Genomic DNA, 14,843 nt, shown 5'->3' on the forward strand with positions numbered 1-14,843 from the left:
CTTGCCCCTGGAGGGGTGCCTCCCGCCGAACATCACACCCGAGCAAGCGGCAGCCCCCTCCCCTCCACTGCGGCCACAGAGGACCCGCAGGGCTCCGGTTCACCTTGCTGAGTACGAATGGACCAATCAACAGGGCCAGGCCAGGGACCCTACAGTGCCACCACAGTGCAACTCAATGGAGCTTATCCACATCAAAACATCACTGCCCCTACTGAGGGGGAACGAGCATAGTGAGGGAGGCACACAGTCATTTTCTTGTTTGAAGAGGGATGCTCAGGGCCTAGAATCTCACCCCAGGCATAGTACACCACCCCAGTGCCGTGCTTCGAGTGCATCACTCCCGTGTGATCATTGTGAGGCGTCGGTGCACATAGCGGCCTCAGATAGAGGGGGGCATTTGACGCCAGCCGATAGTGCGCCTCTTCGTCGCACAGGCCGCGATGCCTCTCCGAAGCCTCTCAAAGCCGTGTGCCACAAACACGCCCGCGCGTGCAACATGGTGCAACGAGTGTGAGTGCACCAAACGACCCGCAGCTAGCACCACTACCGGCCACCTCGGCGGAAGCACTCCGCCGGGTGTGGCAATGTGCTTCCGCCGGACTATAGCATCAAGGGCACATGTTTTCTCTCACAGACATAAACTATGTAATGTATATTTCATCAAATGTTTTTATTTGTTAATTCCATTGTTCAACGTGCGAATAGGTCCTAAACTTGGCCGCGTCTGTTTCCCGCGCGCTGCGCTTCTGGCGCGCAATTGGCAGGCCTGCTGTAGCGCTGTGCTACACGAGTGAGTCAGTACTCACCGGGAGCTCGAAGAGGCTGGTCGTCTTTGCGCAACGTTGAGAGGCCACCTTCGCGCCAATTCCGCAACCGCATCTAGATCGTGAGTTACAACACCACTGGCCGTGCATCACCGCGCATCACCGCGCAGGTCTTAGCAGCAACGTCCGCCACGTACTGTTCGCTCAAAACTCCCCCCTCTCCATTGTAAGCGGGGTCATCGCCAAACAGCCGTACACGCGCAGAGCTCTCTAACCCCGAACAGTCGCGGCCAGGGGATGGATAGCACCATGTAGAGGTTGATGTGTAATAAAAACCACACTTCACGTAGCGGAGTGCATCATTTGTAGTATAAGGCGTCTTGGGTGGCCTAAACAGCCCAAGGATCACCTCTACGGACACGTCCCTGCCTCCCGCCACTTGGCCGAACCCAAACCCCGAGACCCATCCCGCAAAACTTGATAGCTTTGACGGGGAGGCAGCCGGAACGGTGTCAAACTCAGACCTTAATAACATCAGAAATCTTTAACGCCGCAAACTAAACTCTATTTCTTTTTCATGTTGGGCCGCGCGAGAAAACTACATTTACTGCAAGTGAGACTTGGATGTTTTATTTTATGCTGTGGTGCGGGATGTTAGGCACGGATTATAGCATCACAACTAGAGACCGATTTGACGAAGAGAATTGGGGATGTGTCAAGAAACATTTATAGACAACTACGTTATCCATGATTACTTTTAACGGAGTTGTTAGGGAAAATCTAAGCTTTCTTAAATGTTTGTAAAATTAAGCATAATTGGTATTTGTAAATGATTGGTTATATTAGATGTATTTTTCTTTAATGCAAGATCGCGATCTGCAAATTTGTGTCAGTTGTCCTGTAGTTAATGTACCAACCCAATACTAAGCCGTTAAATTATATAGCAAACAGGCAGTAATGCACTTAATTATTTTCCATGCCGTCTTTTCCTGCTTAGGGGCTGTACTTTTCACTGCATTTACTCTTTTTATCCATTTGCGATTTCTGACTTCAAATCCGAGCGCCTCAAGTAAGGCCTCAGTTTATTCTTGTAGGTGAACATTTTTCAAATTCTTAGTTTTGATAAATAGCGTGTTATCTTCATCCAAAAAGTAGTGTTCGCTAACCTTTAATGTTACTAGGGAGAGCCTACATACAAGACGATTCTGAACCAACGGCTACATCCACCAACGATTAGTAAACATATTTTTATATTTGATCCGTAGTGCACATTTTGCAGTCTTGCATTACATTTCTAGTGCCATCAGGAAATAAATATCCTTGTATGATAAACATCGTAACAAATCATCTGTAAAACCTTACAATCAGGAATTAAAAACTAAGCAGTTACAGAATATGTACATTAAGGAATAAAACTTTAAAAATTTATTTATTTAGTTTTGTTGTTTATTCGCAATGATGAGTTTATTTGATCGCTGCATACTGTTGTTGCATATCACCCTCCACGTGACGTCAAACACCTGCAGCCAATGAATGCGCAGTGAGCGGGAAGCAAGAATGGCTTACCTCATACCACATAAATATTTATTCTGTGCTCATACACTCGAATTACTTTGTTTCAGATGGTTAGGCGGGTTTTACTACTGAAGGGGAGGTATAGGAAAGTGTTTTGGTTTTGGCCTGCAAATCTCACCTAAGAGTTTCATGAACTAATAGCTAACTAGTTAACTTTTTTTTTTTTGTTTTTAACGAAGACGAGCATTGATTAAAGGTAAATTTTTTAATATGTACACTGTATTCTACAAGACTTGTAATTGGTATTTACCGGTAATATCAATATCTATGTTTTAACATTTTGTTATTTCTATGGTTATTTGTGTAGTGTTTTAAGTATTGTTTACATATTCATTTCTGTATAAAAGAACATGATGTTTTTATGGATGAATGGAATGCTAAATAATAACCAAATTAAAACTGACATTTAAGATTAGTGGGGCCTTGTAGTAATAAAATCCGAAAGAGTATTACTTACTATAGTTACCGATAACTATTATATGGAAGGGCGTTGCGATACTGCAAGTAAGTTTACAATAGTATAACGGTTTGTCAGGGTTGGTACATCGTATTAGGTTATATTAGGTTAGGTTAGGTCAGGTCAGGTCAGGTCACTTTACAAACTAACCACTGTCAGAAAAATCCTGAAGGGCTGCCCATCCAAGGGGCAACAATTCAGACAACCTTTCAAAAACACTACTGTAAGAAAAATTCTTATGGGCTGCCCATCCAAGGGGCAACAATTCAGACAACCTTTCAAAAACACCACTGTCAGAAAATTCCTGATGGGCTGCCCATCCAATGGGCAACAATTCAGACAATCTTTCAAAAAAACTACTGTCAGAAAAATCCTGATGGGCTGCCCTTCCAAGGGGCAACAATTCAGTCGCCCCAAATATACTATAAAATATTTGTGGATGGTTCGGATAGGTGACAAGTAATAGCGTAATTCGTAACCAACCCTTTCACATAGTTTGAAAGTATTTTTAATTTTGCTATTGGTAACTATATAAAGTAAATAATAACCTTTCCCAATAGTTTGAGTTTTTTTAACGTGAAGCCCAACTTGTGTGGTACTACCCCTCTTCTATGCAGCCTGTTTCCTAGCTTTCCCTACCCTCCCTTTCTATTGACCAGCCATCTTCCGTAACTTACTTTCTTTACCTGCCTGCATCTAATGGTTTAATTTTCTCAGTTTCTTATACCCTCAGCCAAAACCCTCAAGGCTGTAGGGACATCAAAAAGCTGGGTGGGCGCTATAAAATTATTACTTACGAAATTAGAAATACAGTCTTCCTAGCAAAGAACAAGAATGACATGTAATTTGGCCAAATACATTTTAATCTCATCATATCTGTATGAATGCATTTGTTTCTTTATATGCTATTTTTTCCATGTGTTTTATATATATTTTTTTTAAATTTAGACTGGTGACTGTGTATAAATTCAATAATATTATAACTAACAATCAGCATTTATTTTAATATTTATTTTTGTGAGTTTGTGAATTTTAATGTCTATCACAAGTTTGGTGTAGTAGCAATTGATTTGAACGGTATATAAAGTACTGAAACAGGTATTCACATTATTTAAGTAATCTGAAAACTATTTATTTATTATTTTAAACCAAAAATATCTAAGGTTGTGAACATGTTTAGCCAAACTGAGATTGGTCAATTCACTTTAATTGCAGTGTATCAATTCACCCAAATCTATATTTGTATGTTTTAAAGAAATAAACATAAGAAAGTCACACTATGGATGATTTTTTTTGGAACATTTATTAGTTGAATCTTAGAAAAGTATTAGCCTATTTTGGTTTTACATGAAAATGATGCCATTAATTGTAATTACTTTAATTTGGAAATCCTGGTGTGGATTTGGCAGTTGTCAAGTTCAATTTAATACTTGACTATTGAATCTATGATTGGCCTAGTCGTTTTATTCTCACAGCAACTTGTATGTACCAGAGGTCATAGGTACGTCATCACAGCATTAACTTAACCAAAACCAAAATCATCTATAGCTTGCTCTTGTAATATCTGGCTATATTTATGTTTTGTTTAAGATTGTTTTGAGTCACTCATGTTTGGAATTGTATAAACAAGCAAATATTTAAATATTACACAGCTACAGTAATAGCCCATAAAACCTTATCCATGAAAGGAATATATTATAGCTTCATGACATATGCCAGAGTGTATTGTACTTACTGATGCTTTGTGACAAAATTCAAATCGCTCATCACGATAATTATACAGTTGTACAATTTTCTTAGCTTCCTACTTTGGGAAATATAACAAAGCATTTGAATAGATCACATGAGGTTTTGTTATTAATACATTCATATCCACAGCACCCACACTTTAATGTTAACATTTTCTTTGTTTACATAATATTTTATACCTATCACTTAACACAGCTTGTTTGAATCAGATATTCTAGTCAACACATACCTACTTATAATATTTTGGTAATATCTAACTCAAAAATACATTACAGGTTGAATTTAGATATTTCTGGAAAGTTACCAAACAAAATACATTACTTACATTGAATGAATAATGAATTTGAACTTAATATCTCTTTATGTGGGTGATTTGCTTGCTCTACAAGTAAACCTTTTTCAACTTTTCAATAAAAACCTTCACTTTGAATTTAATTTTTTTATATCACAAAAATTATAAAAAAGTTTTGATTTTTTTTTCTGGTAATTTTTATTTCAACCAGAGACAAAAATCAAAGTGGAGTACTTCGCACTATGTGCAAAACTACTACTCTAATATTAAATATAGCCAAAAAAAATTTCCCACTCCTGATGTTTATTTCTGCAGAGAATTTGGCAATGAAATACTCATACATAGCCTACATATGTATCTGTTATAATTTTCTCCCTGTAATTTATGCTTAAAATTCTTCATATATTTTTCTTAGAAAGTGCACTAAATTATGGCTAGGTGCACTTATTTCTTTCTAAATAATAGCTTGCAGTACATGGTGTATGTCTACCTAATAGTTGGTTGTTATAGCAAGTACCTAACTGAAAAGCAAGCAAAGTTTCCATATTTTCAAAAATATGTTGAGTTCCTATAGTTAATTAGAACATGGCAAATTTTTTTGAACTGTTGTTTATTTATTTAAATTATTTTATTAAAAATTTATCTCCTTGCTCTAGGGTGTCTCAATGGCTGGCCAATGTTTAGCTTGATATTGTTACATCTGTTTATTAATTGTAACTTGATAATCTTCGAAGGATTCTACAGTGCTATTAGTCTCTGGTAGTGTAGTGTTTGCTGTTATGGATGCATGCTAGGTATGTCCTTGGTCTCTATGAGTGCAGGACTAGTTTGCTTTCACACCTTCACAATGAGGCAAAACAATACTCTGTGCAGTGTTCTAGGGTTTAAAATTTAATGCATTCCTTAGTTCTGTGGTAATGTGTTATCACTATAGACATTTTTAATGTCTGTGTAACTGTAAACTGTGTTGAATTATTTTATGTTTACATTTTAACGATTCCCAACTGTACTTATTAGACAAATAAAGTACTAACTGGTTCTACTGTTGAAGGATCACGTAGTGCAATAGAACATTTCTTAGCCACCTTCTGTATCAAAGTTTTTGCAAAAGCTTATTCATATTAGCTGTGATATTTTTTTTTTGTTTTTGGTATTCCAATACTTCATTACACAACATAACTTAATGCCAATTTTTCTAATTGAAACAGTAGTTCATTCGTTAAGGCAAAAATGCTACAATTATGCTTGAAACTTTTTAAAATAATGGAAGAGAATAGTTCTACCAACATAAGGTTTTTGAATTTCCTTAGTTTTTATTGACTGATGGACATAAACTATTTTCATAGGCATTGGTGTAAGTAATAATAAACACTTAGTTTATTTAGAGGATTTTTCTCTTAGTTTTTGTTTGAATATTTACTTAAACTGCAAATATATACATACCAAGTTACAAGATGTTTTCAGACCTTTGTGACAAACGTTTGTGGAATCATAGGCTATACTTTAGAAATAAATTTTGTTAATAAACAAATTTCTAAGGATACCAAGTTACAATATGCTTAGTTATTTTACCGTTCCTAATGCCTGGGAGGTAGGCAATATGCAGGGTTTTCATAGCTACTTGATAAATACATCTCAGGTTGCCCAAATGAAGTAACGCCACTCATTTTCATTCTGTGAGTCCTGAGACATATTTATATGTTACACCACGCCTGTGGATAACCATCGTTGGGACAAGCGACCATGGTGATTGAGTTGTTAGATCACTCACTTTCAGTCGAGGGATCCGGGTTCAATTCACACTGGAGTCAAACCAAGATTTCTGTAGGTAGGAAACTTTATGGATGTTGCAGAAGATTTAATGAGCACAAAGGGGGTCCACATTCTGGACAGTCAGGAGAAATCAGGGAAAAGTCAGGGAAGTTGGTATTTATTATGGAAAATCAAGGAATTACTTGAAATCCTGAAAAAGTAATGGAAATTCTCCAGTGCCATCACACAGACTATGAAAGATTTTTTCATCCTTGATAGTGTTTTAGTCTACAGTTATACACATTATAAATGTTGTATTCAAGGTTCTGTTGAAATTTTCATGTGTTGTATGATTTGTTGACGAAAGTTTGAATGGTGAATTCTGGATTTTCTTTATTTCGTTCAGAAAATTGCCATAAAGGTAAATTATTTTTAAAAAATTGTCGGGGAAATTGGAAATTTTGTCAGAGTAAGTTAGGTAAATTTTACCACACATTTATGTGGACACCCTGATACAGTACATTTGATTATTTTTCTGCTCCCAAAGTTTTATCAATCTGGCATGGTCCTCAAAATTTTTGGAGACCCTTTAGGCACATAGTTTTTGGTAAAGACTAAGTTTGCAAATCAGAACCTCGACTTGGTATTATACATTCTTAAAACCAATACAGTAAGCCTATCTTATCTGTACTAGGTGATAAGATTACGAGGTTAAAACACTAAATGATAATGGTGTTTTAGCTCTTAAAAGATGTGTTGGATCCAAATACGAAATACAATCTATTGAATAACAAGATGAATGTTAAGATAAATTTTATAAAGTCATTATTTTACAGAACAGATTCCTCTTTAACGTAGGTTTAAAAACAAGACTGCCTATTGTAGCTGCTACTGTTTTTATTTATACATACACACAAGTGTGTGTGTGTGCGCGCGCACACACACACACACACACACACATACACACACACACACACACAGAGTTACTCACACAGACATACACACACACATATATCGTCCCCCTTATGCCAGAACCACGAATGTGCATTTTACAAGTTTTGAGAAATTTAGATTTGAAACTTTAAAGCCACTTTAAAATTAGGAAATATAAATATGATGTAATGTGTTTATTCACGTGATACAGTGACAAACTAAACAAATGGAATAAGTATTTCGTTGAATGTTAATAATGTCCTCTACCCTGACATTTCAAATTTTTAAAAATTAAGTATGACACATTCGTGCTTTTGGCATATAAAATCCAATTAAAAGACACAATTTTAATTTTAAACATAATAATATTCATCAACTTTATTGGTTTGTTATCATTATCAGCTCTTTGAAAGTGTTTATTCAGCACACAGTATGAAAACACTTGGAATAAAATAAATTTACAATGGAAAACAATGGGTTCAGGTATAAATTCTGTCGATATTCTTCAAAGCACTCTAAAAAATACATTTCAGTACAAATTAACAATACAATCTGAAAACGAAAAACCATAGAGTTCTAGAATATTATGAAATATAAATTTCAATACTACTTAACAATACAAACTGAAAAAAAAAAAAACACAACTTTTTTGCCGGTAGTAAATCACATCAACTCTTCGTCTGGCTCATCATTGTCTGGTTCTGGAAGTGCATCACGTACACCTTCACTAGTTTTCAATGCTCGGTAATATGCATGATGTTCTCTTGGAATTATCAACTTGTCACACATTGTACATAGATCTTTGTACTTGGGCGCAGAGATTGAGAATGTCTCGTATGCCTTTGTGACTCCTTGTGTTTTTGAGGGCCTTCCTGCTGTCCTCTTTATTTGTATTGCCTGAAAAGGTTCGTTAAAATCAGTTTTAAAGAACAGCGATTGAGGTTTCTCTTTTTCGTAATGTAGCCAACATATGGATCTGGTGGGAATTTTCGGAACTCTTTTTGAGTCTATTTTAAAGTCAATAAAATCGTCGTGCAACATTGTTCTCACTACAAGTGGGCGAGGATTATTCCTGCTTGTTCGAATTATCTGTGCCCACCCTTCAGGAACATAAACAGGAACATTCTTGGATTTCTTTTCTATCTTCGAATGGATTGAATCACACTCCATTTCAGTATGTCCTGTTTCGAAGAATTTATAATCAATGGTTTTGAGCCCTGGATGAGTCTGACAAAGCGTCATGCACATTGATATAAAAATTACATTCTTTTGCTGTCCACCACAATTATCCGACATCATTCGAACTTCTTCGATGTTCTGTTGACTCATTATATAATCATAAACGCAACTTGCTATTTCAATAGCTCCTCGCTTGCCTTCAAGTTCATTCCACAAATAACATGTTCCGTCTTGATTTCCCAAGTTGTAAAATGTAAGGTTATACACTGCTAACTTTCGTAAGTAAAATATTTGCCCACACGGTCCTTTGGGAGTATTTAAAACAGCCTGCAAATCAAAGTTAAAGGCCAAAATTTGTTGATCATCTCTTGCAGCTAATTTGTCTGTGTTGCGTTCTTGGCGGGCCATTTCTGCTTTTCTTTTATGTCTATCATGCTCTTCTGTTTCATTTTGCTTATCTCCTTCTGTAAGTGAATCATAAGCCAGGCATTTGCGGCATTGGTCTTTCTTTGGGGAAAAAAAACCCAAATTATACTCATTAAAAATTGCTCTATACTTAGCAAGGGACACAGAAGGTAACTTATTATCTTTGCATTCTGCCTGGAATTCACGGTGCATTATGGAAATATTCAAACTGGAATCTAAATACTTTTTTGTGCTCTTCTGTCTGCAGTAATGGGATTCAACACAAGGATAACCCAAAATATGCTGTCGGATACGGTTCTCGTCTTCTTCCGAAAACTTATTATGAGGGGTATGTTTCCCTCGTCTGTCGGATTCAGATACACCACTTTTGCATTTTTCAACAGAACTTCTCATTAAAGCATCTGTGATATTCAGTGTTGCCATAAAAAAATCACGACATACGCATCTCTTTTCACGGTCTACTTCAAAGGTATATACATAGGTATACTGTCTTCTGCTTTTTTTTAGTTGTCTGGTCGTTCGATTCTTTGGTTTCTGTTCAATGTGGCTAGCAATAAACTGTCGTTGATTATCAGAGCTTTCCATACCCCGAAAGGCAGTATATAAAGCAAACCTCTGCTCATCGTTCACTAGCTGTGAACACTTATGTCTATGTTTACCTTCACATGGAACCGGTAGCAATGGGCGACCTGGTCGTTCTACTCCGGAGGTTCCAATGTAAGCTTCTCCATGGATTCTCTTCATTTTTCTCACATTTTTTTTCCACTTGCTACTATCACCTTTTCTTTTCTTCTGAACACCTGATAATAAACGACATAACTTATAGCAAAGGGGCTCTTTACACTTACATCAACACGTTTTAAAAAACCAGTTTTAGCTTTGTTTAAGCCCGTAAAGTAATAGAACAAACCCATGACAGTGGTCAGCAATTATATTGTTAGGTGATCAAATAAGACAATATTGACATTACAAGAATGCTAACACATGCAGTCTTTTATCACAACTTTGTTGCAAACGTATTGAAATAACGAGCATTAATAATAAGATACTTGCCTCCATCAATTTTTTCAACGACTTTGTCAGTTACTTCATTAATTATGTCGCCACAAGTCGAAAAATTTCCACATTCTTGATTGTCACTGATATTTTCATTTTTGGATGTATTGTTACAATTATTGGCTGTTTCTATTTTTTTGGTGATATTCTTGTTTCCTTTGTTCTCCAGTTCTGCAAAGTGAGAATAAATAAACACGTGCATAAACAATAATTTCTTATTTGACTACCTTAAAATACAGAATGGATAAATGTTTACCTTCACTTCGTGTTCTGGGTTTCTTCCTGGCTCCTCCACTTTTTGTTCGATATTTTTTTTCCACCGCTTTTTGTTTGATGTTGCTTTTTGTGTACTTTTGTAAACATCACTGTCACTACTACCGGAACTTGTAATTGGATTATATTCATCTGTTGATGTTTCTATGTCGCATAATGGATTCTCTGATTCTTCTCCACCTGGAAGTGTTAAAATAAATAAATATACCGTTTGTGCAACACATACAAGTCTTAATCTAAAATTGACAAATTACCTTAACACATACCTGACTTTGATGATAATGACGTACCCATGGTTGCGTTGCTGGACGAAGGCCTGGGAACTGAACTATTTGTTAACATACTCTGGGCCATACTAATAATTTTTTGTGTACATTCACTCATCATGAAAACAAGCGACTCTCTTGAACTGGACTGCACATGGGACTGACTACCTTCTCCCCTGTCTTTACCCAAACTGAAGGAAACTGTGTGCCAGAGTTATCAGAGCTATAGCAGAATATTGGAAAAGGAGGAAACAAGTATCACATTACTGTCGCACAATACAGCCTAGCTGCCTGTGAACCATGTCATCATCGTAACTTAACACTTCGCAGATAGGCAGGTTTTGTATTACAGCTTGTAATGCCGCATAAACAAGTCATTGATAACGTATACTCGTGCGTGTGCTGGGATGAGTCAGTCACTATTATAAAAATACATGCTATAAGTTTCATGAAAAACTGCTCGTTTCATGAAGTGAATATAATTATATAATTGTTTTGGTAAAGTTATAATAATGAATGTAACAAATAGACGTTCTCATTTTACATGTTGCATGACCTTCGAAATGCCAAAATCGCGAATGTGCCACATTCGTGATTTTAGCTAAAGAATAATTTTATATTTCAAGACAATTTCACGAATGTACCACATTCACTACTTTGGCATAACAAAAAATGCAAATATTCCACTTTCGTGTAAAAAGAACTTGCAATTATTGCTACAGGAATAGAGATACAACATTTGTGTTTATGGCAAAACATAGATATTTAAAAATACTTTCTACCTATGTACATATCAAAAAAAGTGATTTTTGCACATTCGTGGTTCTGGCATAAGGGGGACGATATATTGTTATGGAGGTAGAAGTTCAGCCTTCCTAACAAAGAACAAGAATAACATATAATGTGACAAAAAAAATTTAATCTCATCATATCTGTATGAATGCATTTGTTTCTTTTATGGTATTTTTTCCATGTGTTTTATATATTTTTTTTAAAATTTAGTATTATAACTGTTTATAAATTTAATATTATAACTACCAATCAGCATTTATTTTAATATTTATTTTTGTGAATTTTAATGTCTATTACAGGTTTGGTGGAGTAGCAATTGATATGAACAGTATATAAAGTACTGAAACAGGTATTCACATTATTTAAGTAATCTGAAAACTATTTATTAATTATTTTAAACCAAAAATATCTAAGGTTGTGAACTTGTAATCAAACCGAGATTGGTCAATTCAAATTAATTGCAGTGTATAAATTCACCCAAATCTAAATTTGTATGTTTTAAAGAAATATAAGAGAGTCACTCGATGGATGATTTGTTTTCTTTTGGAACATTTAGTAGTTGAATCTATAACACAATATGGAAGAGACATGTTTCAACGTTGTGTCGAAAAGAAAAACATAATATTTATAGTATAACTGTCGTAATACAGATAGACTTGACTCAAGATTGATAATCTACTAAAATATTTTAAGAAGATAAGACCTCTGCGAAGATTATAATAAATAAGTTGTCGACTAGTATTAAATCTCATGTCAGAAATGTTATAGAAGACAATTTGTTTCGACGATTTGAAATAAACCATACACCAGCGGAGGAATTGACCTAATACCAAAACTATATGAAAAGTAACTACAAGTGCTAAATTATAAAGTAAATATTTGTAGTACATAAGGTCAGAAGAGCAATTGACATCGAAGATCTATCTCGGAGGAGAACCACCGAGGTATGGGAAAGTGACGATAAACGATCCAGTCCACTTTCGAGGACGTCGCTAGCAACATATTCCAGTTTGTGAGAAGTAAGACCAGTAGATACAGTCCAGAGTTCAGGAGTACAGGGTTTGAGAATGCAGGGGAATTACTGGAATCGAGGTCAACAGACATTCTTCCCACGATGCGTTCCCAGGATGAAGCGTGGAGGTTGACCAAAGACTTCCTAGTCTACCAGGAGAAATAAAAAACTACTAATCTTCGCTCGAGGTTGGTAGTCCCTAAGTGCCATTTTTACGCCGATATTCCTTTGTCGTAGTATAATGTAATTATTTGTGTTAGTTGAAAACCGTGGTATACTAAAGACCAATTACTAGTTCAGTTCCCCAGTTCACCCATACTAACAGAAAATTTATTTTAGTTTCAAATGATAACACCATAAATGGTAATTACTTCAGTTCGGAAACCCTTGTGTGGATTTGGTAGTTGCCAAGTTCTATTTAATACTTAAGGGTCATTCCACACCAAATCAACCAATGGTCAAAACATTATGTCTTCAGATTCTTAATTTTTTATATATAATAGTATTAGTTTAGCAAATAAAAAATAAAAAGTTTGAATTTTTGTTACCTTTTTGGTTTTTGAGTTATAAATTAAAGCAGTGCGGGCACTGCTTAGCATTCCTTTCCCTCCTTTCCCCTCCCCTCTCCCCCTTTCCCCTTCCTTTCCAACCTCCCCTTCCTACCCCCCCCCCCCCTCTTCCTCCCTTCTCCGCCCCACCACCAGCGCACTCTGACATATATTGTTCCCGGCCTATATAACCTCGGCACCCAGGCTATTTGCCGCAGTCTATCGGTCGTCTGACTCGAAGGCTGTCACTTGGGGCTGGCGTCGCGTTGGTATGTACTCGGCTGTGAAACTTAGCTCTGTCATTTTCTGTAATTAGTATGTTCTCTTATTCTTGCTTGCGCATTGTGGCCGCGCTTTCATCTTTGCTCGTTTGCCATGAGTTGTAATGTTTGTAAGCCATCTTGGACCCTTCAGGTCATTGCTTAATTTAATTCTTTGCCTTAGTTTCTTTTGCTCACGCCGAGTACTACCTGTAGCTTATGTAATATTGTTTTTCTGCGGTTGTATATGGGCACGCCACGATGGCTTTGGACACTTCTTGTCAAGCCGCATCGTAACGGTAATGGTAATTGTATGTAATTGTAAGTGTAATTTATTTATTTCTTGTTGCCTAGCGGCCCATATGATTTGTGCTATGTCAAACGCGTCGTCAGTTGGCCCCATTTATCTCAACATTATTTTAACTTGTATCTGTATGAATGATTCCCGCGGGAATGCTTGATAAATGCATAGTTATTGCCTGTAATCAACTTATATATATGTATGTTTTGCCACTATATAATTTATTAATAAATTATTGTTACGATTGACTTTACTTCTTGCAGCACCAGCAAATATCTGGCGTCGGTCTTACGGGAAAGACCCCGTGTTGTTTTTCTCCATTTTCAGTTGTATCCCAGTTGCCGCGGCTACAAAATTTTTGAAAAATTAAAATACCTCCAATTTGTAGGAACATTTTGATATGTTAAAAAGCTGGTAACTCTAGTAACAGTTTGTTCTAGAAAGCTCAAATTTGTACCATTCTCTTTAGAATGACAAGGGCTTTAATTTAACGTATAACTTGAGTGTAATATTTTACTTTATATATTTTACAAAAACTCAAAAGATTTTTCATAAAAAACAAACATCGGAATTTTTAATTTTGATTTAGAAAATATTTTTTTACCAAACCTCTTTAGTATGTTGTGTACACAGTTTCATGATGGTTTTCCAATGATATCATGTTGAAATGATATTTTTATGTGAATTAATGCTGTAATTCTGTTAATTTGTTACTTGTTAGCCTAAATGAAAATTAATCTTTTAAACAACACTCAATTTTCTTGAATCTAAATTTTATTTAAACAAAAAATTCAACTTTACACTCAAGGAACAGTTTATTCCCCCACTTCTTTTAGCGGTTCAAATTAGTAAAGGTGAGTTCTCTTCTTTACCAAAACTTGTGCTTGTTTGGCCATCTCATCTGCTGGAACTTGGTAGGTTCTACCTGTTGCTGTGGTTGGATGTAATTTGCACAAAATATAGTTATTGGCAGTGCTAAGGTTTCTGCTCTCCGTGATAGGTGAATGATGGTGATGGTCCTTTTGGGAGAAGAAAGGAAACACAAAGTTCAACATCATCTTTATAGTCAGCATGCACCAATCACCACTCCTTATCATTAGCACAAGCGACAAAACCCACAATTTCTTCAAATGGAATGTCTTCATCACCAGAGCTGATTTGTACCATATATGTTTCTGAATCATGTCAGAAAATGAGTAAATTTATGT

The 14,843-nt window shown here is 36.0% G+C and overlaps 1 protein-coding gene across 5 annotated transcripts in view; it reads left to right on the forward strand.

Moving 5' to 3' along the window:
* Positions 1–2,141: 2,141 nt before the first annotated feature.
* The window catches only part of LOC134546287 (uncharacterized), an 87,503-nt gene continuing 74,801 nt past the window's right edge, over positions 2,142–14,843 (forward strand). For 2 of the 5 annotated variants that reach the window (XM_063389004.1, XM_063389003.1), the window contains exon 1: positions 2,144–2,535. The gene's annotated coding sequence lies outside the window, so the exon portion shown is untranslated. Of the gene's footprint in view, positions 2,536–2,557; positions 2,844–14,843 lie in introns of those variants that run through there. The other 3 variants (XM_063389002.1, XM_063388999.1, XM_063389000.1) reach the window with 3 other exon arrangements.

Source organism: Bacillus rossius, chromosome 1, assembly GCF_032445375.1.
Source record: "Bacillus rossius redtenbacheri isolate Brsri chromosome 1, Brsri_v3, whole genome shotgun sequence".
Classification (NCBI taxonomy): Eukaryota; Metazoa; Arthropoda; class Insecta; order Phasmatodea; family Bacillidae; genus Bacillus; species Bacillus rossius.